The sequence below is a fragment of the Otolemur garnettii genome, unplaced genomic scaffold (genome assembly GCF_000181295.1).
Source record: "Otolemur garnettii isolate 467f Iridium unplaced genomic scaffold, OtoGar3 scaffold00049, whole genome shotgun sequence".
Classification (NCBI taxonomy): domain Eukaryota; kingdom Metazoa; phylum Chordata; class Mammalia; order Primates; family Galagidae; genus Otolemur; species Otolemur garnettii.
Genome location: NW_003852444.1, coordinates 6,866,073 through 6,892,556, shown reverse-complemented (window position 1 = coordinate 6,892,556; position 26,484 = coordinate 6,866,073). Strand labels below are relative to the sequence as shown.

The 26,484-nt window shown below is 39.2% G+C and overlaps 1 protein-coding gene and 1 non-coding gene across 2 annotated transcripts in view; both read right to left on the bottom strand.

The window, feature by feature from the left end:
* DGKI (diacylglycerol kinase iota) overlaps nucleotides 1-26,484 on the bottom strand; it is a 419,366-nt gene that overhangs the window by 361,858 nt on the left and 31,024 nt on the right. The window lies entirely within an intron of this gene.
* LOC111725897 lies at nucleotides 1,146-1,312 on the bottom strand. The gene has a single exon (XR_002773842.1). It is a non-coding gene; the product is annotated as a U1 spliceosomal RNA (small nuclear RNA).

The following is a 26,484-nucleotide window of genomic DNA, read 5'->3' as shown; positions in this document are numbered from 1 at the left end:
TCATATAAGGGGGTGGGGGTGCAGTTGGTTAGGGAACCAGCTCTTAAAGCAGAGAAGTTACGATCTTTAGTTCTTTCCTTGGGAAAACGATAACAATAACAGCACTCAAGATGTATCAGGGTTTGATAGACACTCACTCCAAGCAAGTAGATCCTGACATTTCTCTAGATTGCCACCCTTTCCTCTCCCTCGCTTTCCACAAGTACTTCTGTCATTCTTAGTCCTCTTCCTGGCCTACCTGGCCATGTCTTTGACTGAGGGTATCTGGGTATCACCCTCCTGGTGCCAAATTCTCAAATGAGTTTTAGAATACATTTAGTGTCCTCAATGTGTTTGCACCTGGGCTTATATTTCTAGGGGAAAATAAATACAGATGCCAGAGCATTTGCCCACAGGGTGTGTGCAGTATTTCCTGTAAGTGGACAAATTACTGATCACCATATACACTCTGACCTGACAATGTCTCGTCTGTAAATCTGTCCCACAAAAATATTCACAAAGATGTAAGAGGATGTGTTGGCACCATTATTTGTAATGTCAAAACACTGGAAAAGTTTAAAGAGTAGGGGACTTGATAGTTAAAATGTAGATTATATCCATACTGTGAGATACTATACTGTCATTACAGACAATGAAGTAGATCTATTATGCTCTCTCATGAACAGGCATCAAAGCGGTATCGTTCAAACTATGCATTTGATGCTCATCAATGCAATGAGTGAATTATGGAACTGACTATGTCTTTCCCTGCTTCAAATCATGGTTCATAGAGAACCATCCCTTAGTCAAGGAAAGCTGTGTCAAATAAAAGACCACAGCAACTTAAAAAATCAATGAATGCTTTGGAAATAATCATATTAGAATGGTTTGATGAATGATTTACCCTCTAACTTAGATTACTTGATTGGCAGTTATATATGGTTTAGTTTAGTTAAGGAATAGAAAAGAACACATTTTTAAGTGCTGAGTTACATATGTATGATGCCTTAGTAATGGTTAAACATTTTCATCATCATCTTACTATATGTGTGTGTATGTGTGTGTGTGTACATTCACAGATGCTTAGAAAAATACAGTACAAAAAGATATACAACATGGAAAAGGGTTAAGTGTCGCTACCTCTGGGGCTAGAGGAAGAGGCATATTTGGGGCACAAACACAGTCCCCCACTACCACAAATTACTCAGTTGAGTTTCTCACGTTTGTGGAAATCCCATGGGTCAGCACATCCGGAGTACAATGGATAAGCCTTGCCCTGGGAAAACCACCTTTGTGATCATGGATCATTTATACTTCCCTGCCAGGTAAGTATAAATTTTTTTAAAACCATCCATTTTTTACCCTACATTATCTATTTCATGTCAATAATGCATTTTTTTTTTTTTTTTTTTTGCAGTTTTTGGCTGAGGCTAGGTTTGAACCCGCCACCTCTGGCATATGAGTCTGGCGTCCTACTCCTTTCAGCCAGAGGTGCTGTCCAATAATGCATTTATTATTTTGTGATTACAAGTTTAAAGGAAGTACATACCACATACACGCATATTACCATACAATCAACAATCAGCGATCAGTACAGGGGAACTTAATGGAAGAAGTGGATTATCGTTGTCTTAAAGAAAGGTGATGGAAGAAGCCCTTACGACAAATGAGAGTTATCTGGGGGACTGGGTGTGTATGGTGGGAGAGGCTTGAAGCAAATTGAAATGAACATGGGAAGGCAATGGCTTACAGATTAATCTGAGAAGAGAAAAATACAAGGGTAAGGAGTAATGAGATAACTACCAATTGTAAGAAAAAGCCCTTAAAAAATCTGGGAGAACTTTAGTTGATGCGCCAAGTGGCAAGAAAGAAAAAGTAGCATAAAGAAAAAGTAGAAAAGGCATTGTCTGCTCACCAACAATGACTTTCATGATTAAAATTGGGATTACACCAAGAAAGAATTTATGTAAAAATATGCAATGTCGGGTGGTGCCTGTGGCTCAAAGGAGTAGGGCCCTGGCCCCACATGCCGGAGGTGGTGAGTTCAAACCCAGCCCCCAGCCAAAAACTGCAAAAAAAATAAATAAGCAAATTATATATGTCTATGTGGTTTGTAGAGGAAAGAAGGGAGGGAGGGAAGGAGGGAGGTATTAGGGGAGGGGAGGGGAGGCAGGTTGGTTGGTTGACTGGTCCAGGTGAATGTGAAAGGCTCTGGGCTCCCTGTGTCTTTCAGCAGCAATGACCGTGGTCTGATCCCTTCAGTCAGTGTTCCTCGGCGGCACTTTGAGGATGTGTTGATTAAAGCTTCAAGGGCTACTTAATTTATGAAATCAGAATAATTCTTGTCCTTTGTGTTCACAGAACTTTAAGTCACATCTTGACAGGTGAAATATTTGCATCATCAGCTCTTTAGTCATTTATTTGGTCACTGCTTTCTACTCATAGAAGTCTTCTATTCTCTTTCAATGATTCTTTAAAATACACACACACACACACACAAAAGAATATATATATATCCTCTCCTAGTGCATATTCTGAAGGTTTTCCTCTGGATAACTAAGGCTTCTCTGTAGTTTTAACTTTATCTTATTCATTTCATATCACTATTTAAATATCCCAGTCCCATGAGTAAAAGGACTGAGGGGAAATATTTAGGAATGATCAGATGGCTAAAATTTAATCATAAATATACCTAAAATGTAACCATAATTTGCCCACGAAGCCCACACCGCCCCCCTCTTTCCGTCAACAAGAATACAGGGTGATGTGCAGTCACAGGTAAAACACAAACTTTCTCTCAAGGAGGTCACTGCCCACAGCTGAGATAGCAAATCAGTGATTCAACAAAGAAAAACAAGTTGATCAACTCCATGATACTAAAATGCACCAAAACAGTGGGAGAATAAGAAAGTATGAGTTACCCAGTTTGGGGAAGCCTTCCCTGAGGAGTTGATGCTTCAAGCTAACTTTTGAAAGGCAGTGGGAGTTAGCCAAAGAAGGCAGGCATTTCAGTCAGGAGCCACGAGGGAAGCATGTGTCTAGAGAATGCCAAATGGCTCCACAAAGCCAGAGAGTGCATGGGACGAGCGAGGAAGAATCTAGAAAGGGAAGATGGGGGAGCAGAGGAGAGCAATGTAGGCAGTGAGGGGTCACTGACGAGCTTTCAAGAAGGGAGTGGTTTGCTCAGTCCTGCGTATCTAGAAGATGTCCCTAGGGACAACTGGCAGGAGTGTTCGAGGGATATAAAAGCAGGGGTGAGGGACCTGTAGCAGGTAGTGGAGGAGGTGTTCTATCTTCTATTAATAGCAAAGCAGCTTGGTCAGAACCACAGATAACAAGTATAAAATCTGAACTAAATTTGCAAATTAAAAAAACACTACTCAAAGGCACTGGACATTGACCACTGTCTGTCAAAAACTGGCACAGAGATGACCATGAAAAGACACGCTGCAATGGATGGAATTTTCAAGGTTGCAAATTTTTGCCTATGCACACGCCCAATTCACACATAACTGGGGCTGCAGAAAGCCTCAGTTTCCTTACTTGACTTGACTGAGGTGTCATATGATTGGGGGGAAGGCAGAACTACAGAAAGTTAAGAGAGGAAAATGTTGGAATGGAAAGTCACATATGAGTGAGCCCTAAAATCTGCAAATAAATCTCTCCCCCTGCCCACAATCCCTGGCTAAGCAATGAACTGTACATGCATATTAATATTTTAAGTCAATGCAATCCCAATCAGAACTTCAGCAGGGCTTAAAAAAATGAAAACTGACATGTTAGTTCTAAAATTCAATTGCAACTATAAAGGATCTAGAAAACTCAAAACAATTTAGAAAAAAAACAACTGGAGAATTTATATCACATGACTTCAAGACTTACCTTGAATCTACAAGGTGGTATCAGCAAAAGGATAGACAAATGGATTAACAGAAGAGAATAGAAAGTCCAGAAATAGACCCATAAGTCCATAGTCAATTGATTTTTCACAAAGTCACCAAAGCCATTCAATAAAGTAAGGATTTCAACAAATTATGCTCGAACAGCTAGATAGATATCCATAGCAAAAGAAAAAAATATGAACCTCCATCCCTATCTCATACTATGCACAAAATTAATTTAAATGGATTATAGATCTCTGTGAAAAAGATGAATCTTGCCATCTTTTACAAATCTCCATGTCTCTTCCCAATCCAATCACTCCTCTTTTCCTGTATCTCCCACACACCACCTACAGAAACACCTTTCTGACCTGGAGCACTCCAGTTGCTCTTCTGTCTGACCCTCTCAACAGCTCAGTGTCCACACGTGACTTCTCTGGACGGGTTTAGGGATAGGCGGTGTTTGCCGATGTTCTCCTGGCACTCATCCCCATGTTTCTCAAGTTCTGAAGGAGCCTGGGGCACCCTCAGCTCTGTGTCTCTATTCTTGTTGGTCCAGATTGCTGGGAACACCATACCCACCTTCACCCACACACACCTGAACACCCTTACCTACACGCCCTACACACACTAGGCCCTAACTAGAACATACTTATTTGTCTTCAAATCGGCCCAATGTCACCTCTTTGTTGTCAGAGTCTTTTCTATGCTCTCCAGGCTGGCAGTACGTAGATTAAGTGCCTCTGTATTAGCATTTATCAAATTTTATTTTAATCATTTCTGTACTTAACTACCTGCCCTTCCCTGTGCTGCCCAACAAAACAAGACAATGTTCTTTAACAGAAGCTCTTCTTTTTTTCTTTCTTTTTCCTATTTTCTTTTTCATCTTTGTACGCCAGCATGATTCTGGTATAGAGCAAGTGCTCAATAAATATTTGTTTCACTGAATTAAAGCAAAGTGAATTAATGACTTCAAGAAATTTGTAATTTAAAAGGAGAAATAAGAACAAAGATTCTATCGTATTCATCTCTAACACAGAGTAGGCCTCAGTAAAAGCTGGCAGGATAAATGGATGCATAAATGAATAAAAGATCAGATAGAACACCGGATATCCCTACAAATGGAGCCGATAACAGGACCATAGAAATTTAATGGAAAGAGAGACGGCTCCCTTTTCTTATTTTGGTTTCTCATTTTAGTACCCTAAGCTGCAAGGCTTAAAATAAATAAATGCAAAAGGGTTAGAAGTAGGAGAGGTTTTTTTTAAAAAAAAAAAAAAAAGAAAAGAAAAACAAAACAAAAATAAAAAGACTACCACCCACTCCCCATGCTGTCCTCCCACCAGAATGACTATAGTTTGAGCATACATAAAGGGACTGTTGCGGTTTTAAGAATGTTGCCATGGTAACCAACCTCAGCCCTTCCCCTAATATAAGATAAAACTTAGCAAAAGAAATAAATAACATACTCCCATAGAAACATTATCAGACCTTTCCATATAAATAACCTAGGTAATTAAATGTTTCAAAACAGAATATTTAGAGAGCTGTGAAAAAAAAAATTCTACTAAGTTTATTTTTAAATTTAGAAAAAAAAAACACACAAAAAACATCAGCTGGAATATTTGGCTGCCTGCATGGTTTCAAGGAGTCACCATTTCCAAACTTGCCTGGACAAGAACCACAGTGAGAACATGAGAAGCACAATTCTATATTCTGATCCACAAGCAACATTTCCATCAGAAATGTCCAGTCTTTATTCCAAAGAGTTCTTTCAACATAGAAACCAGAGAACTCTTCTCTTGATATTCTCACAAACACAACAAAGAGCACTTGGAAAAATACTGTCTGTAGCAGACCCTCAAAGTTCTATTCCTGAGGGAATACCAGAGTTTTCTGCCCTGTTCTTTTTTAAGAATTCTCTAGTTGATTTGTTAATCTGTAGCAGGGGTTGCAGACTTGCTCTACCAAAGGGCTAGATAATAAGTGTATCAGGTCTAGTGGGCCCCCCTCCTCGTCACAACTATTCCACTCTGCCATTATAGCACAGAAGTAGCCACACACAAATACATAAATGAATAAACATGGCTACGCTCTAACAAAACTTTATTTACAAAACCAACCAGCCAGCGGATCTGGCCCATGGGTCTTGGTTTACTAGGTCTTTATTCACAGTTTTCTTTGTAAGCTCATAGTTTCTGTGTATCACAAAAACCATGCTGGAACTGCCATCTTTAGCCCAGCAGGGAAGTGGGCCATAGCTATGTATACCATTCAAAGCCAGGAGAAAGGGATCTACCTAATGATAGTCAAAGACTGACTCAAAACCTGCGTTCAGGTACTGTGAAGAACTGTGAACATCCCTCCTTTAGAAAAAAAATTTTCTTTTGAGACAGTCTCAAGCAGTCACTGTGGGCAGAGTACTGTGGATTCACAGCTCACAGCAACCTCAAACCTTGGGCTTAAGCAATTCTCTTGTCTCAGCCTTCCAAGTAGCTGGGACTACAGGCACCCGCCACAACACCCAGCTATTTTTTGGTTGTGGTTGTCATTGTTGTTTGGCAGGCCCAGGCTGGATTGAGCCTGCCCTAACCACTGTATTACAGGCACTGAGCCTTCTTTAGAAATTGTAAAAGCCAAATAAAAACCATCTGTCGGAGAAGGGCAGGTGTAATGCTCCCTACAACCACCTTGTTGCCTCTCTCCTCTAAACAAGTAAGAAGTTCAGATGCCTGGCATGTGGCCCAGTGATGGGCTATTCAATAAAGCAAATTATTATACAGAGGCCTGGAGCAGTTTCAATCAATATGCAAACTTGGATGATTTTCTGAAGTTCCTTTAAGTTCTAGAAGGAGACTTGGATGCAGCTGGTGAAACAGGAAGAGCAGGACTTGGGAGATGGGTGGTGCATGAATCTCCCTACTAACTAGTGTTACCTGACAAAACACTCAGTGACTGCTTTATTATCTGTAAAAGGCGCATAACAGTGCCTATGGCAGACTTTTTCAAGAATTAAATTAGACAACCTATATAAAGTACTTTCTACAGAAAGTAGAGATTTCCATGGATTTTTCAAAATGTTCAAGGAACCGGGCAACCTCCAGCTGTTGGCCTGATTTTCTCTATTCTCCCAGAGAGGCACCACTTGGGTCAATGTTGCTGTAGTCCAAAGAATAATTTTATTTTTCCTGGAAAAATGCTGTAGAAGGAGCTCTGGGCAATGCTTAAGCAACCCATGAGCGAAGAAACCAGTCCAAGTGAACAACACTGTGGAACAAGCACCACACCTTAGAAATTTTTGCCTCAGAGCTCACAAATCTCCTCCCTCCATCCCTTCTGATTTCTGTGTGCATCTGCCAACCTCTCCTATTTTTCTCTCCTTCTTTCCTTCTTCTAATCCACCCTATTTCTACCTGGATGCTTCCTCCCTCATCTTCCTCAATGGGCCATGATATGAGCTAGGAGTATATTTATTTCATGTTTTCACACCCTGGCAGATGACCCAAATTCATTGCTCTTTCTTGAGCGTGCCTGATTAATCTTCTTGGTGAGTCAGTAGCCCTGATATAGAAAGATTCTCTACCCCTTGTTCAATATGTTTGTAGCAAATCTTCTCCAAAAGACACATCATTATTAAACACTAAAAAAAGCCTTATTTAATGGCAAAAGACAAGCCAATTTCAAATAAAAAGCACACAGAGAAATCAGAAGAGCTGGACTTAGGGTTTCTACAGACTTTTCCAAGTGAAGCTAAGTCCCTTACAAATTATAAGACTTAAAAGAATCCTTCAGTCTGAAAATCACCGGCAGCTGTATATGGGAATTTCTCTTTTCTGTCACAAAGATGCTCTGGAAATGAATGAAAAGAACTTGTAGTTCCTTGGGAAAAGATGCTAGATAATGATTTTAATTCCACTTTTCAATGTGTTGTCACACGGTGATAGAGGTGGCAAAATATCCTGACTTTTGCTCCAAAGAATATTTTATTTTAATGGTGGATGAAAAAAATATAAGTGAAACACGAACCACTCAGTCCTTTCCTGCTCACTTCAGTTATGCTGTCGGATAATCATGAAATGTCTAGAGATTTAGGCTTCAGCATAAATGTGCAGTTGAACACATTTCAGCCACGTAAAATAGAATGGTTTAGGCACAACTCATTTGATTGGTTGCATTGAATATCTCAGTGGCCACTCAGAGAGGATGGGCTATTAAAGGGCTGAAATATGGCAAAGAAAAGACTATCTTCTTCACTGAACGGCACTGCATTGAGGCAGGAGCCAGAAGTCTAGAATACATTGGTTTAGGAATTACTACAAATATTTACAGAGCATCTGCTGTAAAACACAGACAGGAAGAGCCAGCTTCCAGGGATTATGAGCACAGAGATTGAAATCCCTTAAGATACAATGGACAAAGATAGAAAGAGAATAAGGCAAAGACAGTCTAGAGAACAGAATGTGAGAAAGCAGTAACCAATCCCCCCCCCACACCCCAAATCCTCCATTGGGGGATTGCATTTATAAAAGAAATCAACAGTAAAATGTGACTGTATTTATAATCTACATATTTAGTTTCTACATTAAGAGATATTTCATTTCCCCTTCATTTATTCATCAAACATTTATTAAGCATCTATTACAAATAAACATTGAGCTAGCTGCTGATTTTGAAGAGAAGTTCTACTTGATAGCACCAGGAGATTCTTCCTTCCTGGAAACAGCTAATTGCTAACATCTATTGAGTGCTTGCCAGGTGCCAGGCAACTCATGAGAATTAGCTGATTTATTTCTCACCATTGCCTTATGAGAATGGTAAAGAATAATTATTATTATTAGAATTGTTCCAATAACAGACTAATTAGTTGTCAGTTGTTGCATCAGTTTCTCTCTTTTCTCCTTTCTTCGATGTTTAGTGTAAAAGCCATTCTGCCTAATAAGATCGTTCTCCTTTGTAATGCTAGGGACTTTCAGTAGCAACCATTTTCTGTCCTGCCACTACCTTGATCTACATCCAAATACCTCAATCCCTATATTATGAAAATAAATAAATAATTAGTCTCCTGGACTCATTCCTTCCCTCTTCCAGTCCACCTAGTATTTTTGCTACATTTAGTCACTTACAAACATTTTTCTCATATCATTCTCCTGCTTAAGAACTTACAGCATATGAAAAAGTTTAATGTGCCACTGATATCTGTAGTATTTCTCCAACCTTTTGTCTCCTTAATGCATGATTTCTATGTATGTTCTTGTTCAACAGTCCACATGTCTGGAAGAGCCAAGAATTTGGAGGGCTTTATTTTCCATAGTTTGAAAATGGCTATTTAATCTGTTAATCATTTTTAATAACAATCACAAATGAGCACCTTCCCATCCCCACATGCCTTACTAAAGATTAACCAATACATTCAAATACAAATCCCTACCAAGATTTGAAGGTCCTTATCATCTAGCCATATCCTAATTAATTTGTATCAATTCCCATAGTTCTTATATAAATCCTCACCTCCAGTTAAGCTCATCTTCCCACTGTTCACTTTGCAAACAATTTACAGAGCATCTACTCAATGCTAGTCACTGAAGATACATAAATGAACAAGATGTAATCCATGCCCTTGAAAACTTAATAGTGGAGACATCTACTACATGTGATAAACAAGTCCCACCTCTGTACATTGGCCCATGTACTTTCATCTGCTTGAAAGGCACTCCTTCTCTCCTCTCCCTTGCCTCAAAGTCCAACGTAAATAATGTCTTTATTGGACTACTCCAGCCCCCACAGATTTTCTCTTGAAGTTCAACCTTTTATCTTCAGTACGCAAAACTACAAGAAGAACTTGTAGAGCTCTTTAGATCAGAAGACTGTCTAAAAACTGGTATTCTCCAAAATTTTGGAGAATTGGTATTCTCCAAAATTTGGACTACTCCAGCCCCTACAGATTTTCTCTTGAAGTTCAACCTTTTATCTTCACTTACACAAAACTACAAGAAGAACTTGTAGAGATCTTTAGACAGAAGACTGTCTAAAAATTGGTATTCTCCAAAATTTTAGGAAAGAAGAGAATATACTTCTGACATTTAAGTTGACAAAAATCCATACTTAGATAGATGAGGCCAGCAAATTGTATAAATCCTCCCAGGACAATGCCATAAATATGTAAATATGGTATAGGTATGTACTTATCAAATTTTCATGTAGACATAAATCATCTTATTGAAATACAGATTCTAATTTACTAATAATAAGTCTGGAGTAGGAGCTGAGATTCTCCATTTCTTTTTTTTTTTTTTTTTTTTTTGACAGAGTCTCACTCTGTCACCCTCAGTAGAGTGCAGTGATGTCACAGCTCACAGCAACCTCCAACTCTTGGGCTTAAGCAATTCTCTTGCCTCAGCCTCCCGAGTAGCTGGGACTACAGGCACCTGCCACAATGCCCAGATATTTTTATTGCAGTTGCTACTGCTGTTTTACATGGCCAGGGCCGGGTTTGAACTTGCCACTCTCTGTATATGGGATCAATGCTGATGCTGTATTTTTTGAGCCACACTTCAAATAGCAAGTTGATAGCAAGAATATCTCAAGAGTCCCCAGCCAACAGCTCAGGATTGACCCGTCAATCCCAAAGCCCTACTGCCTCAATTCTGTTATGCTGGATTTATCAGGTTTCTAAGCTGAGATATCCACTCAGAGAATATTATGTCTCCCCCACTTTTCATAACCTCAAAGCTTCAAAGAAGTATCTGGTAGTGGTTATTGTTCACAGAAAAATTAGGCATGACATTCCCTTAGAAACATGGAGACGAGCACCAGACTTCATCATCCAGCCATACTCTTCTAGCACTCCTATTTCCATTTCTGTACTCATGAAATAATTTACTTGTCTGAAATCTGTGTCTTAAAAGCAATCCTGATATTATCACCCAGGAAGCAGAAGCACTCCATAGTGGTTCTCCATACAAGCATGAGAGCAATGGCAAAAATCGTCAAAATCGACATTTTCAGAACTCTGCAAATTAACTTAAGGGGTGCAAGAAAAATAAGAACAGTGAGCACTAGGCATTTATATCTACCCTATTCCCATCTCCCTTTCCATAGATCTGTAGTGCCTTTAAAAACCAGCAGCTCTGGAAGCAGTAGCTATAAAAACCAGTGGCCTAGAAGCTACTGGAGAGTGTAGAATGAGCTTAGAGCATCCCAAAAGGCCCATCTACAGAGAATTACCACAAATTTACTTGTCTGATAGCTCCTTGGAAAGTCCCATTCATAGGAATTATCTTTATTTGGTCTAATTCAGTTATTACTTAATGAGGAAACCCCTGAGTCCAGGTTCCTTCCCCAAAAAAGAATCAGGAATTGTTTAATATCATAGCTTACTGAAGTGGTAATATAAGCTAGGAAAATTAGCTTACCACAAAACTTAAAATAGACATTTGGGTAATGAGATGTCTGATGTCCTTAGGAGGCTTTGGAAAATCCGGTCATATTCCCAGAAATCTGAAAGGCCATGCATATATGCAGGCCATACGTATTCCCAGGAAATATCTGAGAAGGCTCTAATCTCTCACTTTTGGTTGAATAGCAGGAAGTGAAAGCTAAGGCAGAGTTATCAACTTGCTGGAGCATTAAAGGCATACTCCAACTCATACACTTAAACCCACTGAAAAGAGGGAGGGGAAACTTACTGTTTGAAGACATTTAAGGAAATCAGTCTATCTATCCAGTCATTAGCTACCCACTAAACTAATCAAACAGAGATTTTTTTTTTAGCTGCTGCATATAAACAGCATGATGCTATTTTCAGCAACAACAACAAAAATGAGACCCACAATGAAATAGGAAAGTACAAGTCATACGTAAAGAAAAAACAGCCAATAAACACTTTCTCTGAAAATGCCCAGATGTTGGACTTACACAAAGTTTTAAATGAGCTGTTATAATTATGTTCAAAGAAGTGGAAATCTCTAAAGAATTAAGACAATTTCAACAAAGTCAAAGAAATTATTAAAAAGAGCCAAATAGAAATTCTAGAGTCCAGAAGTACAATAAAATGAATTAAAAATTCACCATAGCACAACTGAGCAGACAAAAGGAAGAATTTTAAAACACAAAAATAGGTCAACTAAGATGATCTAGTTTGAGAAATAAAAAGAAAAGAATGAAGAAACATAAGCTAAGCTTTAGCCAACTGTGAGAGATGAGAAAGCATACCAATATGCACAAAAAGGAGAGAAAAGAAAGAAAAAGACAGAGAGAATATTAGAAAAAATAACAGGTGAAAGTTATCTAAACAATAAAAAATATTAATCTACACATCACAGAAGCTCAATGAACTCCATGTAGGGTAAACTCAGAGATCTACACCTCTATATACCACGAGTGGTCAAAAACCCAAACAGAATCTTGAGACAAGCAAGAGAAAAATGACTCATCACATGCAAGGGGTCCTCAATAACCTTAGCAGCTGACTTCTCATCCTGAAGCATGAAGGCTGGAATCAGTAGAAACAACATCTCAAGAGCTGACGAGAATAGCAAATCTAGCGAAAATAGTCTCCAGATTGAATGAGAAATTAAGACATCCCCAGATGACCAAACACTGAGAACCCAACACAAGCAGACCCTGATCGATGAAAAATACTACAAAGACTCCTTCTGCCTAAAATGAAGGAATATTTTATAGTAACTTGAATACCCATGAACACATGAAGGCGCCCAGTAAAGGAAACCACATAGGTAAATAGAAAAGACAGTATTAATGAATTTTTGTTTGTACTTCCTTTCTTCTTTCAGATTTAAGTGGAAATCGCACACACCAATAACTATGAGGTGATGCTAATGTGGTTATAGCATCAGTAATAAGTAAGAAGGAATTTGTATGACAATAACACAAAGGTGGAGGAAGACAGAGCTATATGTGAGCAAAGTTTTTGTATGCTATTAAAATTAAGTTGGTATTAATCTGAACTAGATTGTTTAAAGATGTGAAGCATAATCCTCAGAAAAACCACTTATAAAACAACTCAAAAATACATAATTAAAATAGGAAGATAATTAAAATAGTATAGCAGGAAATACATATTTAACACAGAAGACAGTAGTGCAGGAATAAAGGGGGAAATATGAAGAAAGATCTCAAATGAACAGCCTATCCTTATGCCTTAAGGAAATGGAAAAAAGAAAAACTGAACCCAAAGCAAGCACATGGAAGGAAATAATAAGATTTAGAGCAGAAATAAATGAAATAGAGGAATTCAAACAATAGGAAAATTCAACAAGATCAAAAGTTTGTTCTTTCAAAGGAATAATAAAATTGAAAAGCCCTCAGCTAGGCTGACCAAGAAAGAAAGAAAGAAGACTCATCTCACTAAAAGGAGGGACATCAGTACTGACCTTACTGAATAAAGGAATATTATAAACAACTCTATGCCTGCTACTTGGACCCCCAGATGAAATGAAAAGGTTCCTAGACAGAAACAAGCTACTGAGACTGACTTAAGTAAAAAGCAGAGAATCTGAATAGATCTATAACAAGTAAAGAAATTAATCATTTTCAAATGTCTCAGAAAGAAAATCCTGAGCCAGATAACATTATTAAGGAATTCTATTTTTCTAAATGTAGAATATAAATGCCTTAACACAATAACTAAGAAAAAGACATGAAGGCTATGTTAACCAGTTGGATGAAAGTATTTCAGATTGTATATAGAAACAGCACACTGTACCCCATGATAGTATTAATGTACACAGCTATGATTTAATGAAAAAAAAAAGAATTCTACCAAAGATTTAAAGAAGAATTAGTATCAATCATTCAAAAACTCTTGTGAAAACTAGAAGAGAAAGGAACACCTTCCAACCTACTCTATGTGGCCAGTATTACCCTATTACCAGAAACAAAGGTATCAGAAGAACATACCAAACCAATATCCTTTACAGAAAGAGATGCAAAAATCCTCAACAAAACACTTGCAAACTCAATTCAGCAACATATAATAATTATTATTACTAATAATATTTATTATAATAATAATATTATTATTACTAACATCAAGGGGGATTTACCCCAGGAGTGCAATAATTCAATATATTAAAATCAATCAATATAATAAGCTATATTAATAGGCTAAGGGGCAAAACCCAGATGATCATCTCAATAGACACAAGAAAAAGCACCTTTAAAAAATCCTACATCTGTCAACGATAAACATGCATAGAGTTTCAAAAAACAAGAAATATAAGAGAACTTCTTAACCTAATAAAGGACGTATATTTTTATTTATTTTATTTTTATTATTATTACTATTATTATTATTTGTAGAGACAGAGTCTCATTTATTGCCCTCAGTAGAGTGCCGTGGCATCACACAGCTCACGGCAACCTCCAACTCCTGGGCTTAGGCGATTCTCTTGCCTCAGCCTCCCGAGCAGGGCCCAGCTATTTTTTTGTTGCAGTTTGGCCAGAGCTGGGTTTGAACCCACCACTCTTGGTATATGGGGCCGGCATCCTACACACTTAGCCACATGCCCCACCACAGGACATGTATTTTTAAAAAATAACACACATCATACTTAATAGTAAAAGACTGGATGTTTTCCTTCTTAGATAAGGAAAAAAACAAATATGTCTTTTTTTACTACTTCTACACAACATTGTACTGGTATATTTGTACAACTGAATAGAACTCAGCAATTAAATGAAGGAAAACCTAATACCTGCAACAACATGGATTAACCTTGAAAACATCATTTTAAATGAAAGAAGACAAAAGCTAACATATAGTATGACTGCATTTATTTGAAATGCCCAGAATAGGCAAATCTACATAGAGCAAGTAGGTTAGTATTTGCCAGGGGCTGTGACGAAGGACATGTGAATGACTACTAATATAGGTACAGGGTTTACTTGGGGGACGAATAAAATGTTCCAAAAATAGTAAAGCTAGTTGCACAACTGGAAAGATACTGAAATCTACTGAAGTGCATACTTTCAGAAAATGAATTTTATAATATGTCAGTTGTATCTCAATAATGCTGCTATTAAAAAGTCAGTCCAATTCTTCATAAAAACACATTGAGTGCTGTTATCTCATCTAGAATTTATTCCTGTAAAAGTAATTATTTTAATATTATAGTTCATCAGTTTTTGTCTACCTTGACTAATCAATCAATCAATCGCCGACTCTTCTAAGGAAAATTGATCACAACCTGTTTCTAAAGTAAGCCAAACAACCTTATCTATCAATCAGCCAAAGAAATGCTTGAATGAAGAATAACCAAATGAGGTGTTAGTTACAGTACATATAGCTCCCACATAACTTAGGTATTGTTTGCTTTACCCTCAGGGGCATCTGTTTTGAATCTTTAGCTATAAAATTCATTGTGGGTATGAATTTTTTTTTAATTTTCTCTGTAATGATTATTTCAATGCTGATTCTAAGTATTTAATGGTGTTAGAAGTCACCTGGTTCAATTTTTTAGCATGTTTGTCTCCAGACGACTGTTAGAAATAAAATAGGAAGAAAACACCAGCGGTAGCCTGGATATGAGGCCTGATTGCCTCAAGTCAACCATCCTGGGACCTGTTACGGGGAATGAGAAATCCCAGGTGGGGATCCCAATTTCCCCCACAGAATGTGGCAAGGTTGGGGTGAGGTTGCTGCACAACAGATTTGGCAAATGCCTACTGCATCTTTACAAGAAACTAGAGCAACAACTAGCCAAATGGGTTCTCACTGGTTTCAGGAAAAGACCAAAAGAGTTTGATGTTCATTTCTAACAGGTCTAATAAAACAGAAATTCCGTTTAAACCTTGCTGATAATTCAAGTCTTACTTCTGGGTTGCACATTCCAGCGTATCTTGTACCATTTTAAAACTTCCCACCCCCATGCAATGCTCATGATACCTAATTAAATATCTACCAGTTGATCCTCCATGACCACATACTCAGCTTAGTTTGGTAGTTAAATAATACATCATTCTTTAGGGGAAGAATTTTGTAGAATCTGAAGCAAAGAATTTCTGCTTTGCATTAGACAATATTCTTCAAGGGCCTCATCCCAAAATGACTATTGTTCAACAGTAATCTAAGGGCCAGTGCCCTTTATGTAATGTAAGTGTTGACACCTTGCAATTTTTCACCTATTTCATTCTACCCCATCTAATGAAATCTTTAACTTTTCTTCCTATCACTCTTGCCGATATGTCATTTTTACTTAAGGGGCCTGATAAGGCATGACTCACGGCTCAGGAAGAGAAGATGAGAAAGTACCATCAAATGCTAAAAAACCAGAAGATCAAATGCCTCCCAAACTGTCCAGTCACCTCCTGACTTCCTTCCCAATGCACTTGTGTGTGGAAACTCTTCTTAGCACAGAGATGTCTTCTGTGATCTCCTTGACCTTCAAATATATTCTTGGTGTTGTTTTGAACATACTAGAAACAAGGAAAAAATAAATGAGGAAACAGAAAAGGGGAAAAGAAAAATAAGTAGATAAATGGATGAATAACAAGAGAATAAAGACAGGTGCCTCTTCTTCCCAAGCCCATATGGGCATGCCTGCTTTCTTGCTCCTCAGAGTTGGAAATGAGACTAGCTTTTCTGAATCTCAGGAGCTGGTAGGAAGGAAAAATAAAAATAAAGGCCTTGAAAGGAAAGAGGAAGAGGAAATGGATTCCAGAAAAGTAAACAACAGTTTCCTTTACATCATTTAGCTGTAAAATATAGAGCAAAATTAAACAAACAATAAAAACCCATTAGATGTAGTAGGACCAGAAACCTGAGATCCTCCAGTTCTGAACTATGTGATTTGTTAAAACATGTTAAACTTTTGAAAAAAGTTGAAGGTTAGGCTTTAGCTCTCAGTTACACTATCCACAAAATGGCCAATAATTCTGATGGTTTTATAGTGAGTACGACTATCACCCTCTCTGCCACCCACTGTGTGTCTTAACTGTGGCCTTCACAGACAGACAGGCCTGTGAATCAATGTGAAGACCAGTTCTCTTTTATGATGTACATATTCCAAATCCTGGCTGAGAAAGAAGGGTGTGTGTTTCCATGCACAGAAATGCACCCACAGGGGTGAGGAAAGTATGAGGGGATTCGCAAACCTACTTGAAGAAATCCATACAGGTTTGCGGCAGGGAAAAGCATCCTCTGAAAGAATACCTGCCCTCCTCTCTCTCTCTCTCTCTCTCTCTCTCTCTCTCTCTCTCTAGCTTTAACTTTAGGGCACACTTTCTGTCACTTAGTGGAAAACTTCATACAAAAATGTCTCTTTGGAAAGAACGCTGTTCTGGCTGTAAAGTTACCACATCATGTCTACTCATTGTTGACTTTATTCCTTTGTTCCAGCTGTTTTCACACCTGAAATCATAATAATCCTCTGTTTGTGACATTGTAATTGTCACTAAATAACCAACCTGATGTCATAAACAGGATTACGGCTTCAGGAGAGTGTGAGATTTGCCAGCTAATTAATATAAGCTCCTGCCTAATAAGGAGGCACTTCCCTGAAAAGAAGGGTGAAAGGTGGTTTGTGAATTTTCTGGAGTAAATTCCACATCAGTGCCAAATTATAGAGGTATCTTCCTCCCTTACCTACCTCTTTTCTCCAACTCCTTCCCTTGCTGGGAAGCAGTTTATCCCTGAGTCAGAGAAAGCCTAACTGTTCTAACCGTACATTTTATGCCCTTTATTTAATTGTGTTTATTTAACTAACAGCTACTGATATTCATTAATGCAGTTCATGAAGTCCTGTGCCAAATGCTACTAAGAATAAAAACAGATGAGAAAAACCTCAATAAAATTATAGTTTAGGAGGTAAAATAAGACAAGGACTAAAAATAATGAATACCAAGCAAAGCAAAATAAGAATCACTAGGCAAATATCAACACAACAAACTGGAATCCAAAGGAAAAGCAGCTCAGGTCACTTGCATTGGAGAAAGACCAGCCAAGATAGCCTAGAAAAACAAGAGGCATTTCAAAGCTTCTTCATTTGGAGAGAAAGAAGGGAGGGTTCCAAGCAAGATAAACCAGGGAAATTCAGGATGCAGAGTAGAGGACAGTCTTGCTGGATATAGAAAAGATGGAGGTGATCAGCTCTCCAGAGGTCTCACATTCTAAGATAAGAGGTTTAGGTAAATTATAGAGTCAGTAATTAAGAGCCAAATAGGTTTTCATGCAAGAAAGTAACAAGATTTCATGATTCCGATATCAGGGAGCATGTCTATGGTCCTCATGTGAATCCCACCCACTGTTTTCATATATTTTTCAAGAGTTAACATATACTATTTATATCACCAGGAGTTAATGTACACAATTTATGGACAGACATCTTGATGGATGTAGACATAACATACAGCGTCGTTCTGAAGTCTTCTTGAAAATTTTCCCTGAGTAAAATTATTCCTGCCACTTACTTACAAATTTCTTATAGAAATGCAGTTTCAGTTTCACCTATAAATGTCAATTAAAGTACAAATGCTTGTGCAGAGGTAATATATTAAGTCTATATCAAATATCTTGCAGCATTAAATAAGAATTAAATGTATATTGGAAAAGAGCAAGAGTTTGAGGACTAAATGTACCCTATTTGGATCAGGCCCAAGTCTCAGTCCTTACACCCACACACCGTGTGATCTGAGCTCTGTGAGGTGAGTAGTCTGAGTGTGTGTCTTTTATTATCTGAAAAATAAGCTAATAACCATGCCCACTTTGCACAATTATCTTCTCTGTGGCCCAAGTGAGATAGCTCCTCTGTGAGAATAAGTAACAGTGAGCACTCAATACATGCTTTGTGAAGCTCTCAACAGAAAGCACTGGGTTCCTTCTCTCTTCACATCTCTGGCACCCAGCAAAATGTCTGGCCTATAGTAAGTGCTTAATGACTAAGTTTGATATTGCTGTTATAAAGGAAGCAGTGTGGCTTTGGCATTGGACCTCTATCTACCCCTCTGTCTACTGAATATCTGAGCTTGACTTCTCTGAGCATCAGTTTCCTCTTGAGAAAAATGAAGAAAATAACCACTTTACATTTATTGTAAAGAGAGCCTATAAGAAAAGTACTCAGAACATTCTAGGTGTGTAATGTAGGCTGGCTTTCTCTCCTTCAGTAAGATTTAATTACTGCTTCTATGCCCTACTTCCTCTCCAGAAAAGAAGTGAAGTCCTCCACTCATTTCATCCCTTTAATTAGTCACTTTGGTCTCCTGTGCATCAATTTAACATAAATAAAACTATACTGGCTATTATAAATTATCTGTAAGAAAAAAGGCAGGAAGGTTTTGAAGACTAAAGAATAATGAAAAGATTTAAACTTTTATGGCATTTGCACACGAAGTGTTCAATGTCGATATTAACTGGAAGAAGGCACAGAGGAATCGCTTTCACTTAAGAACCTGGGTGGGCTCAGGGAAGCAGAGGAAATGGATACATTTTTCTTTTTGTAAAGAAGCCTAAATTAAAGACATTATTCACAGCAGAGGTTTGCTTATCCACAAAGAGAAACGGGAAATGATGTTTATCCTTTGCAAGTAGAGTAAAATTTCTATCTGTTTAGTTTAATCTTACTTTGTAGGCTTACAGAGTTGAATGGATATTCTTTCTAAATCCTCATCCAGATCTCCTTTCTTTTATGTTCAATTCAAACAACTCATTTTCTAAGTTTGTGCTTTCAGCTGTATTTCCACCAACTCATTCTCAAAGAGAGTTAAGAAAAAAAACCCAGAAGCAGCTGGGCTGTGTGTTACCTACTTGTTTATCCATCCCTGTCATTAAAAACTACAGGTTGACACACATGGATGACTCCACTATTGTGCTGAAGTGTATTGAACACTATTCTGCCTAGATGCTTTAAAAAGATAATTTCACTCTGTATGCCATTTCCCTTGTTTTATTTATGTTTGTAACATAATAGGCATTGGTTTGTGTATGTCTCCAGTAAATCCTTTTCTTTGTCTTCCAGCTGTGCTTGGGGGAATGGAAAGCTGACTCATGTCGGGTCTGACATCTCCATTGAGTGTGACAGCATTCTCTTTACCTGCCTGACAATCACCGGTGCCAGGTCTGGTAAGGGAGTGAATGGGGGGGAGAGAGAGAAAATGCCTTTCATCCCTTATGGTAGCTAGGGCGGGGGGGAGTGGATACAAGCTCCTGGCCAGAGAGGAAATGCCCCAGAGTCATAAACGGCTGAGGCAAACTACAGGCTTGAGAGCTTCCTGAGCTAGGGTTCTAAGAGAAGTAGCCACGAATGGTTTCCAAGAAGACGTGACACAATAACTATAACAATACAGTATTGTCTCCACTAGAAACAATGGAAAAAAACCATACTTCAAGGCCACACAAGGGCAAGGCATAAGCTTGCAACCAGGCAGATGAATATTAAAACCTGCCATAAGCTTTTCCAAGCCGAAAACAGACATGATGTGCATCTATTCTTGCTGTCATCTCAAGCATTTCTCCTTTGAAGGCTTCTCTTCATCACATTAATTCCACTTGCTCTCAGATAGCCATAATCTCTTAGAATTTTATAATTGGAAACACCTTAGAGATCACAAAGGTTCATGTGCTCATTTTCAAGATAAGGAAACTGAAGCTAAGAAAGGTGAAGAAACTTACTTGACTTCATTCAAGTCAGCCAAGGCTGAGCCTGTGCCCAAACTATGGCCCTGAGTTGGAATGATCTAAGCAAAGCTTAGAAGATGATTTCGCTGATGCTAAATGACAATGTAATTAGCACCTGAGTTGGACAGGAGCAGGGTGACAGGGTATTTCATTTCCTCTTCTCAACTGCATCTATCATGAATCAGTTGTGAGCAAAAACAACTGCCTAGCTTTCATTTACTACGATGCCCATCTTTCATTAGCATTCTGGTTGGCCAGATGAAGGCCCCCACCTGATAGACAGGTGGAGAGAATGGCTTCAGAAGGCAGGGGAAATGAGAACAGTGGAGATAATAACGGTGACTCTCACTGGCTGTCAGTGTACTAAGTGACTTTCAACTTGCACTGCATTTTTAGAAGAGACCTCTAAGTCAGGTGTTGTTATTCCCAAGTTTGCAAATGAAGAAACTGGGTCTGAGAGAGGTTAGGTAACAGCCCAGAGTTACACAACTTAAGTGATGGAGGTAGAATTTAAATCCAGGTCTAGCTGATTTCAAAGTCAATGCTACATTAGACAGAGAAGAAGCAGAAACAGAACCTTTGCATCTGTGCATAGGACTGAGATTAGTAACAGAGTCAGGTTTCTCAGCTACCCACCTTCCCACCAAGCATGACATCATCCAAGCCAGTGACCCACCTGGGGACAAGAAATAGAATAAGAACTGTATAAAATACCTAAAGGGCTCTTTTGCCATCCACATGCACCAACCATCACTGCAGCCTACATGGCAGAGGACCAGGAAAAGGAGAAGTAACAGGACCACACAGGTACCTGCTGCCTTCCACTCTCAGGAATAAGCTGATACGGTATAAGCAAATTTAAGAACTATGCCAAACTCATACATCCTGGGTCACTGTGAAAGCTTGCTATATCTTAGCGATCTGATCAGTGTAATGATGAGATATATTTCACTTTTGAGTTGCAAGTCTATCTGTGAAGACCCAGAATATTCTGCATATGTAGTATGAAAAGTATACCAGTTCCCAAATACTAGTTTTTCAAATAAAGGACTTTTTGACATAAAATGTTTCAGAAACATTCATCCAAGATCTGTCCTCTTTTAGGTCTGGATGCCTAGGGGGAAAAAAAAGCTACTAGGAATCAGTAACACTTCCAAATGAATTTTGTATTTTGCCCTAATAGCATCCAAGCACATTTGGAACAAAGAAATATTTCATTTATGCAAAACCTGACATAGTTTATGCAGTCTTCAGCCTGCACTGGAAGTGCATATGGATTTAAGGAACCTCTCTATTGATCCAATAGCTCACAGGAGAGCCCCAAATAGAAGTCACCACACAAGTCACTGAACATCCCCCAGCCAGTGCTTCTCAAACGTTCATGAACTCATAAATCATCTGGGGACCTTGTTAAAATGCGATCATAATTCAGCAGGTCAGGGGCTCAGCTTGAGATTCTGCACTTCCAGCAAGTGCTGAGACACTGCTTCCATGGCCCTGCATGAACACACTTGGCAGGGCCTGACGCTTATGCCAACCCAGGCTCAGCAGAGGTTCTCATTCGCCCATGGGTCTTCTTGCCATGTCTCCTCCCCTCATCAAATCACACTCTTCCATACCTGCTCCCACCGTTTTTTCTAAAGAGTAAATATAGGCCTGTGTGTGACTGTGTCCCTCAGAAAGATGCAGCTCATCTCTCAGGCCTCACTGACTCCCTTTCCTTCCCATTGGTTCATGGGACACTTTGTTACACAATCAAGTTCAAGTTACAATCTCTGCTATGATTGGCTCATTGCTGCTTCCCATGTGTTCAAGTGGATACTAATGGTTCTTAGTTGTCTTATCCTTGAGAACAACCAACATTCACTTTTTAAATACTTATTTGCATATAAATTATCAAGATGAGAATGATATACATCCTAGATACTAGTGTATAAATCAGTGGTTCTCAACCTTCCTAATACTGCAACCCTTTAATACAGTTCCTCATGTTTTGGTGACCCCCAACCATAAAATTATTTTCATTGCTACTTCATAACTGTAATTTTGCTGCTATTATGAATCGTAATGTAAATATCTGATATGCAGGATGTATTTTCCAATGGTCTTAGGGGTAAATATCTGATATTAGACAACCCCTGTGAAAGGGTCATTTGACCCCCAAAGGGGTTAAGACCCACAGGTTGAGAACTGCTGGTGTAAGTCATTCAGCACATGAATGAGAGAATTCTACATACTGATTAATCTGTAAATATTTACTTCAGAAAAATGGTAGGTGCCACTTATGGAGCAGTTACTCAGAGCCAGGCACTAGGCTAGTGCCTCGTGCACATTGTCTCATTTAATTTTCACCAGGACACTAGGAAGGAAGATTCCAAAGCCAACATTCAACTATCACACAGCACTGCCTTGTAGCCTGAGCTTCTCACTAAGTGCCTGCAATGCACCCAAGCCCCATTAGGATCTGGAAGAAGATAACAGAACAAGACATCCCCCCACCTTTAACACTCCAGAAAATTACAGGTACAAATCTGTAGTAACAGAGCTGTCATATGGCAAGGATGGTAATGCTGGTCAATGCAAGGAGCCGTGGGAGGAGAGGAGTGCTGAGAAAGGCCTAAGAATTAACATTTAAATTTAAAAAAAAATAGGAGCTTCTCAAGCAAAGAAAGGAAGAGCACATAAAAGGTGATGACAATGCATGTGCAATCCATGGGGGTGTAGGTGACCACTGTGACACTGAGGGCCTTCAGAAGTCTGGCATGGCTGGAGCCTGTGTGTGCTCCCAGGTGAGGTAGTGCTTCTTTTGGGAGAGGTGGGGTGGCTAAATAAGGAACAGATGGTCTCAGAATCCCTTGGGGTGATTTCTCAAGCTGCACATCCCAATCCTAGGAATATGTCAGCCTCCTTTCCCCATTGCCCCAGAGCTTGTCCGACTCCCTTGCAGCAGAGAGCTGAAGCATGGAAAACTTTGGTGGTAAAGTGGTAAAGGTAAAGGTGGTAAAGGTACGGCTGACATGGGCAAGAACTGTGCAGAAGGGGTTCAAGGAGCTCAGGCTTTTGGACTGTATCCCCTAGGCAGTAAAGACAGGAGAGCATTATAAACAAGGAAATGACAGGATCGGATCTATTTTTAAAAGATGCAGAGTATAGACTGAAGTGAAGAAAACCTGGAGGCGGGAACATGAAGTGACAGAAATAACAATAATAAAGATAATAATAGCTTATACTTACTGATGTCCGAGGCACGGTTCTAATTTAATGATGTAATCAGCAGATGTGAGAACCTAATCTGAAGCAATGACAGGAGGAATAGAGAAAAGGGATTGATTCCAGAGAGATCTCAACTTGGGCAGGATATGTGCCTAATGCTTAAAAGACTGATATTTTGTCACTGAATTTCAGCCTACAGTCTCAGGCTATCCTGACCCCTGTCCCTTTTCCTCACACCAATTAATAATCATAAAATAGACACCTCAGATGCATCCTGATAGGAATAAATTTAGAGACAGCAGACTCTTCAGTCAGAGTAGTTTCAGTTTATTTAAAATGCTAACCAGGTGTTAGCGTGTAATGCTTGGCCAGGCATGGTGGCTCACACCTGTAATCCCAGCACTCTGGGAGGCTCAGGTGGGCAGATCGCTTGATCTTAGGAGTTTGAGACCAACCTGAGCAAGAGCAAGACCCCATCTCTACTGAAAATAGAAAAACTAGCCAGGTGTGGTGGCAGGGACCTGTAGTCCCTCAGGAGGCTGAGACAAGAGGATTGCTTGAATCCATGAGTTTGAGGTTGCTGTGAGCTAGACTGACACTATGGCACTTAGCCTAGGCAACAGAGTAAGACTCTGTCTCAACAACAACAACAAAAAATTTATAATACTTAAGTTTAAAAACAAAAAGGTGACAAAATTCTTGAGAGACAGCAGCAGTTTGGCCACAATGGCCTTGGCCACAAAATAACACAGCAGGCCTCTGTATCTGCTTCCATGCACAAGAGTCCCATGAGCTTCTTGTGTTTGCTGAGCACAGAAGGTGGAGAGCTGGGGTACCCTGTGCTGCAATCTTAGAGAGGCCACTGCTGCTATTGATAGGTCACGACAGGGGCTGCCTCTACTGGGGGTGCCCTGAAAATGGACACCCTTAGATTCACAGCTTACAATCAAATTAAGTCAAAGAGTAATTGGCAACAGTAAGTTCAGGGAGAGTTGAAATAATTCTATAATGTTAATGTCAAGTTCCTCTCTAATCAATGGGGTTCTGTACAACTGTATTCACCCTTCACCTGTTGAGTGGCTGCTACATGCCAGGCAAAACATTAAGGGCCGAGACAAGGAGCTGCAGAGAAAGAATTTTTTTTTTAAGGAAAAGAAAACTACACTATGGAAGGTACTGAGTGTCAGCGCCCTGAGACATCTATTATTAAGGTCTTACATTTTCTCAGGCTGCTGGACAGACTTTATGGAAAAGGTAAAACAGAGAAGACAAGTGGCACCAGGGTCACAGCCTGACTATTCACCAAAATCACGTGGCCCTGACAGAGCACCGCTGTACTGGTCCGGATGGAGTAGTTTAAACCACAGGAGCATAACAAATATTTCATTTGTTAAAATAACAAAGGTTTATCTCTAGCTGATACTGCCTGTCTATGGAGGGCTGGCGGGGGCTCTCTGGGACCAAGGCTGACATCCAATGACATGTAATTGTACGTGGCAAATAACATTCAATCTCACCAGTAGCACTAATTACTTCCAGTCACAGCATATTGTCCAGAACTAGTTATGAGCCCCCTACCCAAAGTAAAAGAGCCACGAAGTACAACCTCCCATGTGCCAGAATACTTGGTGAAGGGTACCAGCAACAGCCACAGTCAGCAGAGCTGGTTCTATTTCAACTGACCATCGCCCCAAAGATTGAGCTCGTGCATCAACCCTGATCAGACAGGCTAACATATTTATTGTCAACAGATAAACTCAAATTGCTGCTGAACTCTGATCCTGAAGCAGTGGTGTGCTATCGGATGACGCAGCAATAAAGAAGAAGGATGGATCTGTAATAACACACGAAATTGGGCTTAAAGTGATTACACAGTAACACCCTTGAGCTACTCCTTACCTACTGCTGTCAGGAGGCTCCTTAATGGTATTACACAAGAAGAGTTATGGGGTTTCATAAATGGGGAGATCCATTCCAACTTACATTCTGACCAAGAACTGAAAATGAGGATTTAATTCACGGAAACATACACAATCACAGCCTGCAAAAACCAACTCCCCAAAAAATAAAAATAAGGTTTTAATTCATAGAAAACACACAATCATAGCCTGCAAAAGTCAACTTTCAAAAAACTAACTTTCTGACCTCAAGAGAAGACAAACACAAAATATTTTGTTAGAAAGGCAACAAAGTACCAGTATTTTTTTTTTTTTTAAATAATCAGAAAGAACTGAAATCTGTCATGGACGTCCCCTGACATGCAAAACTTAGTATAAGGGCTATGGTACAGCATCCTGGATCAGTCATACCTTGCAGGACAAGAGTACCATGCAGACTGGTCTGGATAGAAACTATTCCCCAAGTCATAATGGTTAAAAGTGATTGAGTGCTGATTCCGCAGCAAAGAACTACAGCCTGATCTTAGGATGAATTATCCATCCTTTATCACCTGTGCTAACTACCTACATACACAAAATGGAATCTTCATAATTTCTGATTGCCACAGGCAAAGCTAGCTAGGAAGCAGATGGCAACTCCTGAAGCTTACTTCAATGTGTGCTTTGTTATATGTATTTACTTTGTTTTGTTCCCTCACAACAGCTTGTGAAGTCACTGTCATCTTTAGTTGACAGGTGAAAATTCTAAATTCCTGGGAAGTGCAGTGGCTTGCTCAACACCTGATATTTCACTAGCGCTAGAGCCCAGGAAGACCCCCTTCACTTCCCATTCCCTCGGGCTTTCTCTCTTGAGCATAACCAGCCTACTGTTGCAAAGCAAACA